The sequence below is a fragment of the Oscarella lobularis genome, chromosome 1 (genome assembly GCF_947507565.1).
Source record: "Oscarella lobularis chromosome 1, ooOscLobu1.1, whole genome shotgun sequence".
Taxonomy (NCBI): Eukaryota; Metazoa; Porifera; class Homoscleromorpha; order Homosclerophorida; family Oscarellidae; genus Oscarella; species Oscarella lobularis.
In genome coordinates this window covers 3,423,506-3,441,625 of record NC_089175.1, presented here as the reverse complement: position 1 = coordinate 3,441,625, position 18,120 = coordinate 3,423,506, and the positions used below count along the sequence as shown (strand labels likewise).

At 48.6% G+C, this 18,120-nt stretch overlaps 2 long non-coding RNA genes across 2 annotated transcripts; one reads left to right on the top strand and one right to left on the bottom strand.

Annotated features, from left to right (window-relative positions):
- Positions 1-8,780: 8,780 nt before the first annotated feature.
- On the bottom strand, positions 8,781-9,680 carry LOC136188235 (uncharacterized). The gene is made up of 3 exons (XR_010670176.1): positions 9,457-9,680; positions 9,149-9,295; positions 8,781-9,092 (listed from the first exon to the last, which is right to left on the bottom strand). It is a non-coding gene; the product is annotated as an uncharacterized lncRNA (long non-coding RNA).
- Positions 9,681-17,014: 7,334 nt separating this feature from the next.
- Positions 17,015-17,823, top strand: LOC136186745 (uncharacterized). The gene is made up of 4 exons (XR_010669755.1): positions 17,015-17,241; positions 17,307-17,342; positions 17,418-17,570; positions 17,640-17,823. It is a non-coding gene; the product is annotated as an uncharacterized lncRNA (long non-coding RNA).
- Positions 17,824-18,120: the final 297 nt, after the last annotated feature.

Below are 18,120 nucleotides of genomic sequence, written 5' to 3'. Positions count from 1 at the left end.
TGCCATTGAATTGAGGTATCTAGTCGTTCAAATGTATGGCCCATTCAATCAGATGAAACTTGTCTGCACGCTTTTACATAAAGACCTTGGCTTGGCTTCAATTTGTGATTATACTCAACGGCGAGTGATTTTGTACCAACGTACACTATTCCAGACGTAGAATTTCAAATCGAGCGTTCCAGTTAGTAGCTTCAGGGGAATAATTGGTGGAATAGCCGGAGTCGTACGTGCATACCGCCGACCCGCTGTCAACTGAAATACAGCCTCCGTAAGCGGTACTTCGAAGACGATTCAAGTAGTACCCAATGCAATCACTCTTGTCACAGATATACAAAGTTACCAACGGATGATCCCCAGAAGCAGGTCCAAAAAAATAGCTAAGTTGAAGCGAGTAGACTTTATTATCATTTAGAACTCCGGCGTCAACGAATTCGACCTTTGAAAGAGATACGCCCGATTTATAGCTAACGTTTACCTATCAGCCCGGCGTACTTCGAACAACAAGCCGTAAGTAGCTAGTCCAGTTCCGCTGAATTCCATCGTTTGAGCGGACACCGAAGACGGCGTCTCCGTAAACGTAGCGTGAGTTTGGAGCCACAGAGGAGACATGTAACGGTACAATAGTAGAGCGCGACTTGAAACGCTCTATGACGGCGTGTCATTTGAAAAACATATACCGTACTCGCGCGATTAAAGCCCCACTCTCGATTAGAGCCCCCTCTCGTTTAGTGCCCCCCTTCCTCGACTAGTTGAAAAATTAAAGCCCCATTTCGAATACTGCCCCGGGGCTGTATTTGAGATTACTACAGGCATCATGGCATGTAAGGTGAAAGCACCTGCTATGCCCTTTACCACAACATACCCTCACTCACCAAAATACAGACAATGAATAGCGTGTCTTCTAATTTAAATTACACGCTTGTCGTAGGTACTGTAGCTTGTCAGTGTACTGAATGAAACAATAATGCCCCATTTCAATTAGAGCCCCAGTCTCGATTAGAGCCCCATGTCCAAAGACCTTTGAAACAATAGAGTCCCAGGGGCTCTAATTGCGCGAGTACGGTATGGGTTTAATTAAGGTTCTTAGTCAATCTTAGGGATGCTTACCTGACCCGGGGATGCATCTGTCTGCTAAGAGACGGCACAATAAAAGAAATGAAACATACGGTCGTCAGATCGTCAGAAGCAAAACGCAGGCCTGACTTACTGTTTTTCTGTCGTCGGCTGCGTCTCGGATTCGAATGTAGTCGTCAAGTGGAAGACACACCGTGGGTCCCCATGACGGTACAAGTAAAGCGGAATATGTGCACTCGTCTGATGTAGACCCAAGCCAGAAACTTGAAACAATGACCAGTAACAACAGGAACGCAGGCGTCATTGTTCAATAACGAAACGAGTCGGGGAGAAAAGACTTTCAATAAAAGAAGCGAAAAGCCACAGCGATGAGATATTAAGCGTACGCGCTTGGCTTCCTCTGCGCATGGTATATGGCAAAAAGAAACAACGTGCGGAAGTCATTTTGTTTAGACTGGTAGGTTCTTGAGACAGATTTATTACGTAAACTACGCAAGACTCTCGCAGTGTTTGGCGCCGATGAACCTCTATAGCTCCATCGTTTTTGCTGCCTCTTTTGTCTTTATTTTTATCTCCCAAAGATGCTGCATGCGGAGTCGCGGTGGACCCCCGCGATTCACGGAGACATGCAGTTTCTTTCGCCCAACTAGGCTCAACTCAACTCTTTCTCTTTATGCAAGCACTAGCAAGTCCCACGCAGTGAAAAGTCAGGAACGAATGACTGCATGACACAAAACCGAAAGGGAGTCAGATGCAGAAACTCATGCAGTCAGAAAGCCCAGAATAAGCAAAGTAAAAAAACTGGATACTTGAGAGATACTAAGGCTAGTTAGATCCTGCTGGCTAAAAGAACAAGCGCAAGAAACGATTAATGATATAGTGACCTCGCGTAACCGACCCAATTTTAGAGAAAACTCAGATTTGTCTTGCACTAACGACAGTAGGCACAAGACCGCACGCCTTTTAATTCAGATTCACGCCGCCGGAGAGACGCGGACGCTAGCGAGACCGTTGACGTTGATGCCGGCGCTACCATGCAGCGGAAAAGAATCTGCAGCGCATAGGCTACTCGATTAACTACAGAGGAAACGTTTACGATATTTCCCCGCGACCAACAGAACGCCGAGCCGTGGAGTGTATACACCCCCGCGGCCTTTTCTTTCTCTTCGAAGCGTCAGAAACGAGCTACGACACGACGACGATTTCAACGACGACTATCCTGACAGGGACTAACATCCTTCGTGCATGGTTCAAGTGCCAAACCAACGTTCATGCTCTGATTCAGTGAAAGGGCTTCTGAAAACTTGCAATGTCCTTAACGACGTGATGCGAGTTCGTAACCCCGTGCGAACGCCCGACTTTTTGTGTGTCTGCTGCATGCAACGTACAGCAGAAAGGATCGCTGCACTCGTGTCGTGGTATTCGATCGCTGATTCGCAGATAATCGGTGTGCTGCCTGCGAGACCAGCCCGGCGCGAGTGAAGTGAGCCATAAAGTGTTAAGGACTGATAGCTACGGGTCACCATGGCTCGGTGGCACGAAAGGAACGACCTCTTTTCGACGCACGGTCAGTGCCGTGTGAAAAGGAGACGATTTCGAACTTCGCAAAAGGTTCTGCTCCATTTATAACGGTCCTACTACTTTTTAGTTCAATGAGGTACTCACCTGAGCTACATCGGAGCCAGTCGAATGAAGTGACGTTTCGAAATGTTACGTTTCCTCAAAGGGACCCTCGATTTTCCAAAAACCTTTAAAACCTGACCTGCACGATACGATTAACGCGCTGAGACGGCTGTTCGAACGAAGAAACTCTTTGTCCCTCTCAAGAAAGTCAGAAATACTATCACGTGATGTCAACAACCGACGGGGTCCCGTACACGTACCAATTTTGCGAGGCAATGGTCTCCTGAGAACGGACTGTTTTGCTGAAGTTGTTGCTACGAGACGTCGAAGGACTAGATAACATTTCCTTCACTTTCCTAGGCTCACCAGAGATAAAAGAGAGAGACGTCTCTATGGCTTGAACTGCCAGTGGCTAAGTCGGCGAGAGCAAACCAAGCCCAGCTCACGCAGCATGAACGACGTGGTTGCTAAGGAAGACGTCTCTGTATCAACCAAAGGAAAAACAGAAACGAGTTGGATCAGCAAGTACGTCCAAACATCAAATGTGTGATAAACATATTGTTTGAAAGCGCTTTTATATCATGATGTTTTTAGGCTGGCGTAACTGCTATTGGACTGTCACTGACGTTGTTCGGTACGTGCATGTTCGTTTATTTCTAAACTAGAAATCGTGAACTTCAGGCTTGCTCGTTGCTAGTAGCTACCAAACAAACGAAGGATACGACATCAGATTTTAGTCGTTCAAATGCACAGCTAGTTCAAACAGATGAAACTGAAACACATCGGTAGGGTCTCCTCCTCGGCACACTTTTACATGAAGACCTTGACTGGGCCCTAATTTTTCATTGTATTCAAACGTCAGTGAATATGTGCCAACGTATGCAATTCCAGACGTAGAATTAGGATGAATTTCAATGCGAATATTCCAATTAGTAGTGCCGACTATCGAAGATTCGCCGCGATATTCGCTGTACGTGCAAACGCTCGCTAAATTAGCGCCGCCGTAAACATAGACACGGGAACGACGCAATTTGAAGCCAGCACAGTAACTTCTATCGCAGAATTGAAGAGTCGCATACGGATCATCGCTAGACGCCGCCCCAAAGAAATAGCCAAGCTGAAGCGTGTAGGCTTTATTATCGCTGAGAACTCCAGCTTCAATCAATTTGACCTTTGACAGAGAAATATCCAGCGCGTACCAAGCCGGCGTATAAGTTATAGCTTACAGTAAGGAACACGTCGAAACTGCGGTGTCTAGAGCCACTGAATTCGATTGTTTGTGCGGACACCGAAGTTGGTGTCTCGCTAAAATTAGCGTGACGTTGGAGCCACAGCGGTAACATGTAACGGTATAACAGTAGCGCGTGACTTGAAATGCTCTATGACGGCGGCGTGTCATTTAGAAAACGATTCCTTTGAGAGTCAACGTTGTGAATGCCTAACTGAGTCGATGACACAGAAGCTGACGGAGAGTCTGTCTGCACGCCAAGTGACAGCCGGAACAAAAGTATGCAAGGTTTTACTCCACGCCTATGAGTAATTGCTTCACTTACCATTTCTCTCTCTCTGCTCTTGCTTGCCGCCGCGGCGTCTCGAAGTCGAATGTAGTCGTCAAGTGGAAGGCACATAGTGGGCCCCAATGACGGTAGAAGTACATGTAAATCTGAAGACGTATGCACGCGCTCATCTGATGCCGATCGTAGCCATAAAACAACGACCAGTAGCAACTTGAACATACAACCGGAAAGCATTGCTCGCATAAGCCAAACTCGCCGTTTCTTTGTTGGTGGCTATACGCCTAGCCACTGTGTGGTCGAATGCGTGAAAGATAACCGGAAATAGGCAGCTTATTGATCGGTAAACTTGACGGATGCCAGGATTATACAGAATGAAGAAAATGCGGACAAGGCGAGAAAGGCATGCGAAAATACTTGAATGCAACTAGATAATGATGGCCTTTCGTGAGTCATCATGGGATCCCCGAACACCCCAGCACATTCTTATTTGTACTCGAATTTTTGTAATGCTTGTTTGCATAATTTGCATTGCACTGCCTGACCACGTGAGTTGACATGCTTTATTTTCCGCAAAAGCTTACAATTTGGCCTCTTATGTAAGAGTGGCACAGAGCTTTCCTAACCTAACCTCTGCCCCTTTGGTTGATCGTGTCACGAGGCCCATTATCAGCTCGCAGTTGGGTTTGCGTGCTGCGAGCTGCGCTCGCAGCACTGTGATTCCCCACCGCCTCCGCTATGGGAATTTCCTTCGTCGAGTTGCTCTTCACGTAGATCTATTCGTTAGACACTGGCGTGACCGCCCCGACTGGGCGCCACGCCGACCACTTAACAACTGCTCACTACTGTCCATGCACACATACATGCCCACATACATAATCAGTTACACGCCTATTACGTCACGTAGTCATCAGAGTCCCGTATTCGGACCTCATCGCTACATAACTCCCCCCTTCGAGCGAGCTCGTCCTCGAGCTCGGGTACGGCGAATCCCCCTCTTTCCGATGAAGACTCCGTCCGGAACCTCCTCGGGACTCTCTCTGCGATTTCCGGCCGCGGCGTCTGGCCTTCCGCTATCTCCGCGTCCCGCTCTGCCATTTCCGCCGTCCTCTCCATCCGGCCGAGCACGGCGTGCAGCTCTTGGTTCGCCTGCGTCGCCTCGTCTCTTTCCGCCTGGAGGTCGGCCAGTCGTGTCCGGAGCTCGTCCAGCTCGGACACTTCGTTCTGCGTTGTCCGCTCGTCGTTGCGATCCTCCGCCGACATCGTCCTCTTCCTCGAACGTAGGTTATAGTCGGATATAACGTGTCTTTCCGCCAGCCTTCTTCCGACGCACGTCTCCGCTGCTCGTTCGGAACGGACTCCCGACGCACCGCCGCTGGCGTTTTCACTCCGCCTGCAGCTAAGGATTTCCGCGCCCGCGAACGCTATCACGTCTCAGCTGCACACAGATCCCGCGCGACAGCTGAGACTTTTTCACCCGCGACCGTTATCGCGTCTCAGCTGCACGCTTATCTCGCGCTGCAGCTGAGCACTTCCTGCCGCGAACTTGTTTCGCGCTGCAGCTGCCGACTTCCACGCGTCAGCTGCAGCGAACTCTTCGAAACGATTTCGAACGCCTCGACGCTTGCCTCCACGGCGCAGCGTTCTTCCGACGGCGATTCGACCCTCGCGTTCCGCGGAACGATTTCCGCGCGCGATCGCTTCGATTTCTTCCCGATGCGCCTCGCTTGCACGTCCGCTTGACGCTGCTTCACGATCACCTCGAATCGCTTGATCCTCCACGCACGGCCGACTCCGTCTAGCCGCTCACCGCGCACTCCGCTGGCGTCCGCGTGAACGGATCGATCCGCGATTTTTCCTCGGGGACTCCTTCGAATCCCGGACAGGCCCCCAAATGTAATTCCCCACCGCCTCCGCTATGGAAATTTCCTTCGTCGAGTTGCTCTCACGTAGATCTATTTGTCCCACGTCGGCGCGCTCGTGCCAACCGCACGCCACACCGACCACACAGCAACTGACTCTCCACACATGCATACACACATACTCTAATCAGTAACACACAACTAAACGTCACACCACCGTCATCGAGTCCCGTATCGACTCTCGCCTTTACACAACTCCCCCCTCAGCGCGAGCTCGTCCTCGAGCTCGGGTACGGCGACTCTCCGTTGGCCTCGCGATCGTCATCTCCCTGTCGGTCGCAGTGCATTCAATCGGCGGCGAAGTGGCCTTTGCTGAAGCATCGCCGACACTTCATCCACTGTTTCGCCTTTCCCGGTTGACACTCCTGGAACGATCCCGCCCGACCTCCTCGGGACACTCTCTGCGGTTTCCGGCCGCGGCGTCTTGCCTTCCGCTATCTCCGCGTTCCGCTCGTCGTTGCGTTCGTCGTTGCGATCCTCCGCCGACATCGTCTTCTTCGAACGTAAATTGTAGTCGGATATAACGTTCTTCTCCGCCAGACTTCTTCCGACGTCCGTCTCGATCCGCTGCTCGTTCGGAACTGACTCCGACGCACCGCCGCTGGCGTTTTCACTCCGCCTGCAGCTAAGGATTTCCGCGCCCGCGAACGCTATCGCGTCTCAGCTGCACACAGATCTCGCGCGACAGCTGAGACTTTTCCACCCGCGACCGTTATCGCGTCTCAGCTACACGCTTATCTCGCGCTGCAGCTGAGCACTTCCTGCCGCGAAGTTGTTTCGCGCTGCAGCTGCCGCTAATTATAAGCGCGCGACTTCCACGCGTCAGCTGCAGCCGAACTCTTCAAAACGATTTCGAACGCCTCGACGCTCGCCGCCACGGCCTAGCGTTCTTCCGACGGCGATTCGACCCTCGCCTTCCGCAGAACGATTCCGCGCGCGATCGCTTTGAATTCTTCCCGAGGCGCCTCGCTTTGCACGTCCGCTTGACGCTGCTTCACGATCACCTCGAATCGCTTGATCCTCCACGCACGGCTGACTCCGTCTAGCCGCTCACCGCGCACTCCGCTGGCGTCCGCGTGAACGGATCGATCCGCGATTTTTCCTCGGGGACTCCTTCGAATCCCGGACAGGCCCCCAAATGTGATTCCCCACCGCCTCCGCTATGGGAATTTCCTTCGTCGAGTTGCTCTTCACGTAGATCTATTCGTTAGACACTGGCGTGACCGCCCCGACTGGGCGCCACGCCGACCACTTAACAACTGCTCACTACTGTCCATGCACACATACATGCCCACATACATAATCAGTTACACGCCTATTACGTCACGTAGTCATCAGAGTCCCGTATTCGGACCTCATCGCTACAGCACGACAAACCCAACGTGCTCCTTTACTGCGTTCCCTTTATAAACGTTACTGATAAAGCTCATTGCTGTGTGCCCGTTATGTTTAATAGCATTTATCCTCAATAATGTAGCCTGTATGTACTGTGCCATGTACTGTACTCGTTCCTGAAAAGTTTTGAACACAATCCGGGGTTCCTTTCTATTGTGACGTCACCTTTTTATGTACATTTTGTTCAAAATACGGGAGAGTATGACATCACAATAAATGTGATGTCATAAAGGCACCTGTGTGCGTGATTGGTCTAAGTGCGATTGTGACGTGAGAGCGTTACCGACAGACAAACACTTTGAGATTTTGCCAGATCACGTTTGAGAGCCCCTCCCACCAGGGCTATGCAATCATAGATAATATTATTCCCCGAACACCAGGGCGCGCGCGGGCGAAGCCCGCGCGCGCCCTGGTGGGAGGGGCTCTCAAACGTGATCGCCCAAAAACCAAAGTGTTTGTCTGTCTGTCTGTCGGTAACGCTCACGTCACAATCGCTCTTAGGCCAATCACACACAAAGGTGCCTTTATGACATCACATTCATTGTGATGTCATACTCTCCCGTATTTTGAACACAATTGCTAGCGTAAAAGGTGACGTCACAGTAGATATTAACCCCGGATTATGTTCAATAGTTTGCAGCATAGATAACAGCACAGTACTGTAAGATAAATAAACATAACAGGCACGTAACAAATAGCTTTATCAAGGGAATGCAGTAAAGGAGCACGTTGGGTTTGTCGTGCTGCGAGCTTCGCTCGCAGCACGCAAACCCAACTGCGAGCTGATAATGGGCCTCGATCGTGACCGAAGGGGCAGAGGTTGCGGTAGGGAGGTGTAGCTCTGGGTCACATAAGAGGTCCAATTAATTGTAGGTTTGTGCGGAAAATAAGGCATGCCAACTATAATGTGGTTAGGCAGTGTGATGGACGTAGGCTTTTCTAAAATTAGAGTAAAAAGAATTAGATAGCGTGCTGAGGGTGTTCGGGGATCACATGATGGCTCACAAAAGGCCATCATTATCTAGTCTATGATGCAATCTGACACTACTGGTTGCCGAATTATTTAGAAACAAACCAACAATAGCTATACGCTGCATCGGGCGGATAGCATTGCAGTGACGCGTTTAATCGTTCAAATGCACAGCAAGTTCAAACAAATGGAATCTAAAGACTTCGTAAGTGTCATGTCTGCAAACTTTGAAATGAAGACCTTGACTCGGTTCCAGCTTTTTATCGTACTGTACTCATCTGTTCCTGAATACGTGCCAACAAACGTAATTCCTGACGTAGAATTAGGATGAATTTCGATGCGAATATTCCAATTAGTAGACGACGTCTGAGGGCCAAAGGTACGATATGTCTCGATGGCACATTCGCTCGCCATATTAGTTTCGCCCGTGGCTGCGACGCCGTCTGGATCTCAGTACTCAAATCCAACGCAGTAACTGCTGTCGCACATTTGAAGCTTGGGATCACTGTCACCACCCGTTGGCGTGAAGAAAAAGCCAATCTGAATTGAGTAGGACTTATCGTCGTCTAGGACTCCAGCTTCAATCAGTTGGACCTCTGACAAAATATCTCCTGGCCTGTCTATCTTACACCAAGCGTAAACTAGCTTACTTTAAAAAACACACTGCTTGTCAATGACCCAGCGCTAAATTCGATTGCTTGTGCGGACACAGATGATGGCGTTTCCGTAAAACTAGCATGATCTTGGAGCCACAGAGGAGACATGTAGCGGTACAACAGGAGGTGATTTGAAACGCTCTGTCATTTGAAAAAAGAATAAAAGCAACATTAATTAAGGTTCCAGTTACGGTATAATAATTATTAATGAAATGGCTGTTTGCGGGATGACGCCTACATGCCGGCTCACAAACGGTCATACAAACGGAGGAAGAACAATCGCATATACGAGGCACAGTCACCGTTTCTCTGTTGCTGGCTACGTCTGTGGTACCTCGGAGTTGATTGTAGTCATCAAGTGAAAGACACGCTGTGGGGCCCGATGAGGGTACCAGTAAAACAGATGAACGGTCATTCGCACACGAGTCATCTGATGCAGCAGACTCAAGCAAGATAGCAACGACGATTAGCAGTTGAAAAGTATAACGCGCAGACACCATCGTTTCAGTAAAAGAAAGGGAGGGCCGAACTGAACCGAAGCCACAGTGATCAGAAACTTCGAAACCTGAAGGTCCCGGTATTAGCTAAAGGATGTCAAAGGTTGCAGTACAGTAGTAGCTGCTGCTGCGCCAAGTATTATTTCCTACTAACTGATTTGTAAAAGCAACAGCAAAATAGAGAGATGCCATTGGCTAACTTGAAGACAGGCAATAAACAGAAGAAACAAAATGACGACGTGAAAAATTTAAAAAGGCTAGGCTCCGCACGCCAAGGCGTCAATAATCACTTTCGGAGAAATTGATTGTATGACTACAAAGGCTACAACTAATACAATGGCTCCAACGACTACAAAAGCTACAACTACTACAAAGGCTACAACTACTACAAAGGCTACAACTGCTACAAAGGCTACAACTACTACAAAGGCTACAACGACTACAAAGACTACAACGACTACAAAGGCTACAACGACTACAAAGACTACAACTACTACAAAGACTACAACGACTACAAAGGCTACAACTACTACAAAGGCTACAACTACTACAAAGGCTACAACGACTACAAAGACTACAACGACTACAAAGACTACAACGACTACAAAGGCTACAACTACTACAAAGACTACAACGACTACAAAGACTACAACGACTACAAAGGCTACAACGACTACTTCCTTACATGTAATCGGCTGTCTCGTTTCCGTGAGATGCCCACAAGTAAGCTCAGTCCCTAGGCCCCTTTCCTATTGCATTCACTAAGTTTTCCATCGAGTGTACAAAAATCGTCGCGCGCTTATAGATGTACGGGATTTGACTCGTCGCCCATATCAACGTGTCACGCGTTAAACTTTATTGGTTTTTTCCAAACGTGAGAAAAGTTTCTTCGACGACGCAACGCAACTAACGTAGCGAGTTGAACGTATAAGAAGAACCGCGTTGAGCAAGTTTTCAGAAAATCGGGGCTCCAATGGGGAAAAGCCGTCATTTCGAAGCATAACTTCATTCAATTCGCTCCAATGTCACTTAGGTGAGTACGAACAAAGACTGCAAATTAAGCGATGTGGCTAGTAAGAGTGAAACCCTTTGGGGAAGCTCGTCGCGGTAGTAGAGTCGACCTTCTGCCCTTCGCTGTCTTCCCACCCAAGAAAGACGTCGATCCCCTTCCTTAGCTCTGTCTTCAAAGCAAAATACTACTGAAAAGAAGCCTACAGTGACGCATAAGCATCGAGTCGGGCCTAGAATCGAAGAGATATTCGAATCGAAGCTTCGCCGCGTCCCTGTGTCCAATCTCGTGGGCGTCCAGGCTACATTTTAGGGACATTCAAAGAAAGAAGCCTTAGAAAATAGATCAGAAATACCCACACCTTTCTTCCCCATAAAAACGTCTATAATTATTTAATCAATTTTTTTGTTCCGTTTTCCATAGGGCCATTTTCTCCAAATCCTCTTCATGCCCAAACGCTTCAGTTCGCGAATTGGAGTAAACCGTCACACCAAGCGTCTTAACCCAGTCACTCTTATGCCCTTGAAACTACATATTGAATCGAGCCTTATCCTGCTCCTTGCACTCCTTATCCACAGCCTGAACATCTACAACGCTTCTCATCAGCTTCTCCATCTCCGCCGCAACGTCAGGCGCCCTCACGGCGACATCGTCAATCTCCTCCGGATCCATAGCCAAATTAAAAAGTTGCGCTTTATAGTTCTCATACTGTGACGTTGTTCCAAACACGATATACTTATAGTTCCCCTTCCGAATCATAAAATGCCCCGTATTGGCCATATTCGAGTGATATTCACCAAAAACGAAATCAATTCGCGTTGACGACGACATCCGGCTCGGATTGTCATATAAAAACGTAGATAACGAATTCCCGTCGAGTTTGACGTCCTTCGAAACGTCGAATATCGCTCACTCCATTATAGTCCGATACAGATCGAGATTTGACGTCACGTTGCCCCCTTCTTCACGCCCGGTCCGCTTACGACGAGCGGCACGTGATTATTCGCCTCGCACATGCTATTCTTCCACGTCTGCATGTGCTCCATATTTCACTCGCCGTGATCAGACGTGAAGACGACGTACGTGTCGTTGCGTCGTCCGATCGCGTCGAGCGTCGCGACGACACGACCGAGATAGTGATCCGTTTGCGCGCACATGGCATAATAGGAGCGTCGCACTTTCAGTATGTCGGCTTTCGCAAACGCTTTCATGTCGTCGTAGTGAAGCGCTTTCGACGCCGCTTCGTATCGATCGGCCGGATGCATTTTCTCGTACGGTAGCCACGTGGGTACGGTGACCGCCGATTCGTTGCGGATGGGGTATATTGATTCCACAGTAGAGAAAAACGGCCGCGTCGACGCGCTCGCGTTCGCGGGCAATTACTCGACGCATTTATCGATCGTTCGAGCGTCCGTTTCAAACGGCTCCTTTACCTTGTCGTTGACGATGTCGCGCGGGTCCTCATTTCCGGATGGGTTATGTTCGCCGCTCGCGTCCACGCCGATAGACCGGCGGACGTCGTTCCCGCTCCGCCGCCATGAAATCCGCCGCCGATACCGCCGCCGACGTCGATTTTTCCGTAGAGGCGAACGTCGTAGTCGGCCTTTTCGAAATGATAGTCGAACGTTTGCCAATGGGAATTGTTTCCCTGGTTGACGCAGTGCGCCGGGTCGGTCGGGCTCCAGTCGACGCAGAGGTCCTGGGCGTTGTTCCACGTTTTGAGTTGATGGACGTAGCGACCGGAGAACATTGCCGAGCGACTCGGCACGCACTGGGGGGCTCGAGCAGTAGTTGTTGACAAAATTGACGCCCGACGCGGCGAGCGCGTCGATGTTGGGCGTCGCGACGGCGCGCGAGACGGGCGACGTGGGGTCGATGACTTGGCCGTCCATCGAATAGCAGATGACGAAGACGACGTTAGGTTTCGTCGTCGCGGGGATTGTCGGATGGGCGTACGAGATAAGGAGAAGTAGGGAAGCGAAGTAACGATTCATGATGGGGGTGAAGTAGGTGTACTCTCCAAGTTCACGTGCTCCGTCGCGTGAGGAATGAGCACAACGAATCTCAAGTCTATCGTCTATTGGTACGGAGATCAAACGTGACGTGAGTTTCACTAAGATATCCTCCACTGTCGAGAGAGAAGAGCCACAGTCCTAATTCCGTAGCTAGTGACTATTGATGCTTATCAGAGTATTGAGGAAATTGCAATCACAAGTGTAGATGCTATTGGGCAACATTGCCAAAAATTCTGCTTAAGTATTAGTCGTTATGCATGCACAGCAGCTTGTCAGAAAAAAAACAGTGCTCACACTTTTGTGCATCATTTACAACTGCAGCTTTTCAAAAACTTTTTCAGGGCATTGACGTAGGTTTGACAATTGTACCAGCAAAAGTTGTACCTTCTTTCAGGATACTGAGGATAGTTGGCATTGAAATTGTCTACTTCCTGCACCGTGCAGTAACTCGTTCCTGACGTATCCAATCTCAACCATGAAGAAGCTTTTCTATACTGACTCCACGATTCCTCATTCTTTCGCGGACGACTTGTCGTCGTGAAGTCGTAAAGGTTTTCTCTGTAGTAAATCGCCGCGTGTCTAATGCCGTAGCCCGCGCTGCAGAATCGTTTGCTTCGTTCCTTTGCAACTTCCGAGTCGTCGGTAGCTTCGGCAGAGATTTCTCTCCGACGGCCAAGAAAAAAGGCTTCTTGTGCCTACTGTCCACGTATCCTTGGACTTGGTGCAACGGCGCCCCAGAGACGATTGAGTTGGCGCGTTTGTAGACTACATAAAGTAGTTACTTACTTGTAGGAGGCCTACTCCGACGGATCAGCTATCCTGAAACATCTGGGGGAGCAAAAGAAAGGAAGAGAAACAGGGCAACGAAGATGATGGAGACTTTCATAGCGCAGTCAGCGCGGTGCAAACTCGGAACTGTCTGAAGAGAAGAGATCGAGACTGAGTCTTGAGCGTGCTGTTAGATTGTTTATATAGAACCGGCCTACCGTTTCTTTCGCTTTTCGTTCCGTTCTCTATTCTTGTTGGTGGCACGAGCACCGCGTTTTGGCGGAAACCGAAACCAGGGCACCTACGTCACGCCAACGCATCGTCGCGCTCGGCGCGTTCACGCAGACTTTATTAGTTTGCACAAATTCTGCAGCCTCCTTGCTAGCCAGATTACGCCCAGAATCAGCAAGAAACTTGTAGAAATTTTGTCAAGTGTACGGGACTCCCATTTTACGTCTCACGTGATAGCATTTTATGGCTTTTTCTAGAGTGATAAAGAGCTTCTTTGCTCAAGCAGCCGACTCAGCACGTTAATCGCGTTGTGCTGATTACGTTCTACAAGTTTTCGAAAGTTTGGGGCTCCGTTCGGGAAAAGGAACGTTGTGATGCGTCGCTCTGTTCGATTGGCTCGAATGTAGCTCGAGTGAGTGCGTCGTGGATCTAAAAAGAAGTATAACTAGTATGAATAAAGCAGAACTCTTTGCGAGATTCATAATCGACGCGTTTTCACACTGCAGGTACCGTGTACGACGAAAAAAGCCATTTCTTTTCTTGAAATCGGATCGTACAGAAGCTCGATCATTTCGGGGCAAGAAACGTGGTAACACACGACTCACTTAGGAGTAGCGCAACAACAATGCAGACGTGGCAATTCTTATTAAGTTCTAGGCTGCACGAAAAATGCCATTGGAAGCTAGCGTGAAAAGAAAACAGCTATCGATGCTTAGTTATAGCGTCAACGATCACTGCCACATAAAGTGCGACTTCTGCTACGTATCGACGGAGTCGGGGCAAACAGAAGCTTTCTAATACGACGGCATTTTCCCTGTCCAACCTAGCATGTAAATTCTCGATTCCAGATCCTCTCAGCTCCCTTCTTGCGCGTCAAGACTTGAGTCAAGAGCGTCTAGCTACATTTTAGAAGAGTTCGAAGAAAGCAACCTTGGAAAATAAAGCAAAAATACCCAATCTCTACTATTTTCAACGTCTCTTTACTCCCAAACGCCTAGTGCAGCTTGCGAATTAGAGTAAACTCTGTGGCTCCAAACTCATGCTACGTTCACTTTACGGAGGCATGCACCGTCTTTGGTGTCCGCACAAACAACTGAATTCAGTGGGCCTAAATCTGTTACTTATGGCCTGTTGCTTGTAGTAAGCTTACGCCGGTTTTGTAGCTAAACAAGGCTTTGGGGCGTTTCTCTGTCTACGGTCAGTTTAGTAGATGATCATGATAAAGCCTACTCCCTTCAATTTGGTTATTTTTTGGGCCGGCGGTCTGGCTGTGATCCGTCCATTAAATCGCAGATGACGAAGACGACGTTAGGTTTGTTTTCTCGGCTGTTCATTGAATCGACGAAGATGACGTTGGGTTTTCTTGTCGGGGGGGAGATCCGTCGGATGGGTGTGCGAAAGAGCGAAAGAAGGAGAATGAATTGGGTGGCGTGCAGATGCTCACGGCGCACGTGCTCTTCATTTTGACAAGACGTGAAGCCTACGCGATATGAAAGAAGCTTTTAGGTATCACCCTTGATCAGTTGCAGGAGCCAGACATCTATCAGAACAATCAGCTAGCTTTTTTGCCAAAAACATTCACAGAAAAGAAATTGAACAGACCGTATGCATGTCTGAGAAAATCGGTTTGGACGTTATTTTAACTTCGTACAATTAGCGGCAGCTGCAGTTCTCCAGAAAGACTTTCAAGGCATTGACGTACGTTTGACAATTGTGCCCACAGGCTCTGTATCCCTTGGGATAGTTGTCGTTGAAAGTTTTCACCTCGTCCTCCGTGCAGTAACTTGTTCCGGATTCCCCGCTAGAAGTGTAATGTCTCCATTCTTCAGTATCTCGCGGACAGCCTTCTTTAGCAAAGTCATAAACGACTTCTCTGTAAAAAATTGCCGTATGACGAAGGCCGTAGCCATCGTCGCAGAAATGTATTGCAGCTAAAAACGCAGCCCCAGCTACAACTAAAATGTACTATTCGTTTCTTTCTTTCCTTCTCAGTTTTGGTGCCGGCAGCTTCAGGAGCAGGCAGGTCACTCTCAAAAAGCGGCCTTGTTCCTATTTCCCAGTTATGTTTTGACTTGGTGCACGCGCACAATCCCGAAACATCTGGAGGAGCGAAAGAAATGAAGAGGAACACGGCGACGATGATAGAGACGTTCATAGGGCAGATCAGTCGAGTATATATACAGCACTCGGAATCAGAACTGCTTAGCGCTTCAGTTGAGGAGAAGGAATATTTGCTACTGAGTCTGAGCATGCTGTTTGAAAGGCCTGCCGTTTTTTTGGTCTTCCTTCCGCGCTCTCTACTTGTCGTTAACCGCGTTTTGGGAAAAAGCGCGGGATACGCCTACACTGTACGCGTCACGCGATGTCATGCCTACATTCTGGCGCGCGAGGAGTCGTTTTCGGCAGCTTCGAATTAGAAGTTCTCGCTGTCTTCAGTTTAATTTTATCGGTTACGCTATGCGCGGCGTGTGCATGATATGTAGCCTACGTGTTGTCTCTCTGCTCCGATCAAACTGAATTAACAGCTAGCCACGCAATTCTATCTGATCTGTCAAATTTGAAAAGGCAAGAAACATCAACAAGGTAATGGTGGAACTTCTGAATAAAGGAGACATAGTAAAAGCATCGTCAATCAGGACTGCATTGCTACGTCCGATACAATTCCGCTCATCCGTATATGACGTGCCCTTTGTTCATTTTTTGGTTACTAACTTTGTGTAGAGAGTGAGTTGGAAAGTGAAGAAACGATTCGTGATGGGTGGCGTGCCGTGCAGATACTCGCGACTCACGTGCTCTTCATTTCGAAGAGATAAGCCCACGCGATCACCCTCTTAGAAAGGGAGCCAGGCCTTTTTTCGTAGCTATGACCTTCAGTGAAGTTGAGCCAGATATCAGAAATCCTTGTCAGAAAAGAAACATAATGCACAGAGAAAATTTCAAATGAAAGCGCGTCGATAGGCGTCGCGGGATCGATCACTCGGCCGTCCATCGAAGACGATCGGTTTTGTTTTTAGGGAAATCGTCGTACGTGCCTTAGAGGAGAAGCAGGAAAGCGAAGAAGCTAGGGATTTGTGAAATCAGTCGTACACAATCAGAACAATCGCGTCTTTGCACAGCAAGACACACATTCAAGCAAACACCATTTGTTTTCAGATTGTGAGTGCATGAAAACGCAGCAACAAAGGCGTTGGAGCTGGAGGTTCATCAGTTTACGTAATGAACCTGGCTAGTCTTGCATGAACAAGCTGTCTAAACAAATTAACGAAATGATTTCCGTGCTTTGATTCTATTTTTGTGCGCAGAGGAAGCCAAGCGAGAACAGTCTCATTGCGCGGCTTCGCTTCTTTGTTGAACGACTATTTCTTTGTCACGTCCCGCTTTTGAACAATGGTCCCTGCGCGTTCTACGTTCCTGTTGCTACTGGTCATTGCTTCAAGTTTCTGGCTGGGGTCTACATCAGACGAGTGCACAACTCCTGCTTTGTTTATACCGTCATCGGGACCCACTGTGTGTCTTTCTTTTGGCGACTACATTCAACTCCGAAACAACGCCGGCGATGGAGACACAGTAAGTTAGGATCGCGTTTTGTTTCTGTAATCCGGCCGTGTGGTTATTTTACCGTCGCTTGGCAGACAGGTGCACCGCCGGTGTCATCAACTCCGAGTCAGGTAAGCATCCACAAAGTTGACTAAGAACCCCTTGCACCACCTACCTATACGTTTTTTAATGGCACTTCGTCATAGAGCGTTTCAAGTCGAACTCTACTATTGTATCGTTACATGTCTCCTTCTTGGCTCCAAACTCACGCTACGTTTGCGGAGACGCCGTCTTCGGTGTCCGCACAGACAATCGAATTCCGTGGACCTGGATCTGTTTACTACGCCCTATTGCTTCAAGTAAGTTAATTAACTTCGGCCTTGGTATACGTCAGCTAAACATAACCTCGGGGCGTTTCTCTGTCAAAGGTCGAATTGATTGAAGCTAGAGTTCTCGATGATAATAATATCTACACGCTTCAATTTGGTTATTTCTTTGGGCCAGCGTCTGCCACCGATCCGATAGTGACTTTTTATATCTGTGACAATAGTATTTGCGCTGGTTTCTACTGGAATCGTGCCCGCGCTTACTTTTACGAAGGCACTATTTCAGCTGGGGCGTGCACATACGGCAGCAGTTTGGGCAGCCTAGCTCCCCCTCAAGAGACTACTATCTGGAACGTTCGATTTGAAATTCATCCTAATTCTACGTCCGGAATAGTATTCGTTGGCACCAGTTCAAAGACAATTGATTTCAACGGAAAATTGAAGCCAAGTCAAGGTCTTTATGTAAAAGTATGCAGAGGTGGTTCTTCCGATTTGCATCAGTTTCATCTTTTTGAATTGGCTATGCATTCAAGCAACTAGACGCTTCAATGCAATGCCACTCACCCGTATATACGAAGTACTC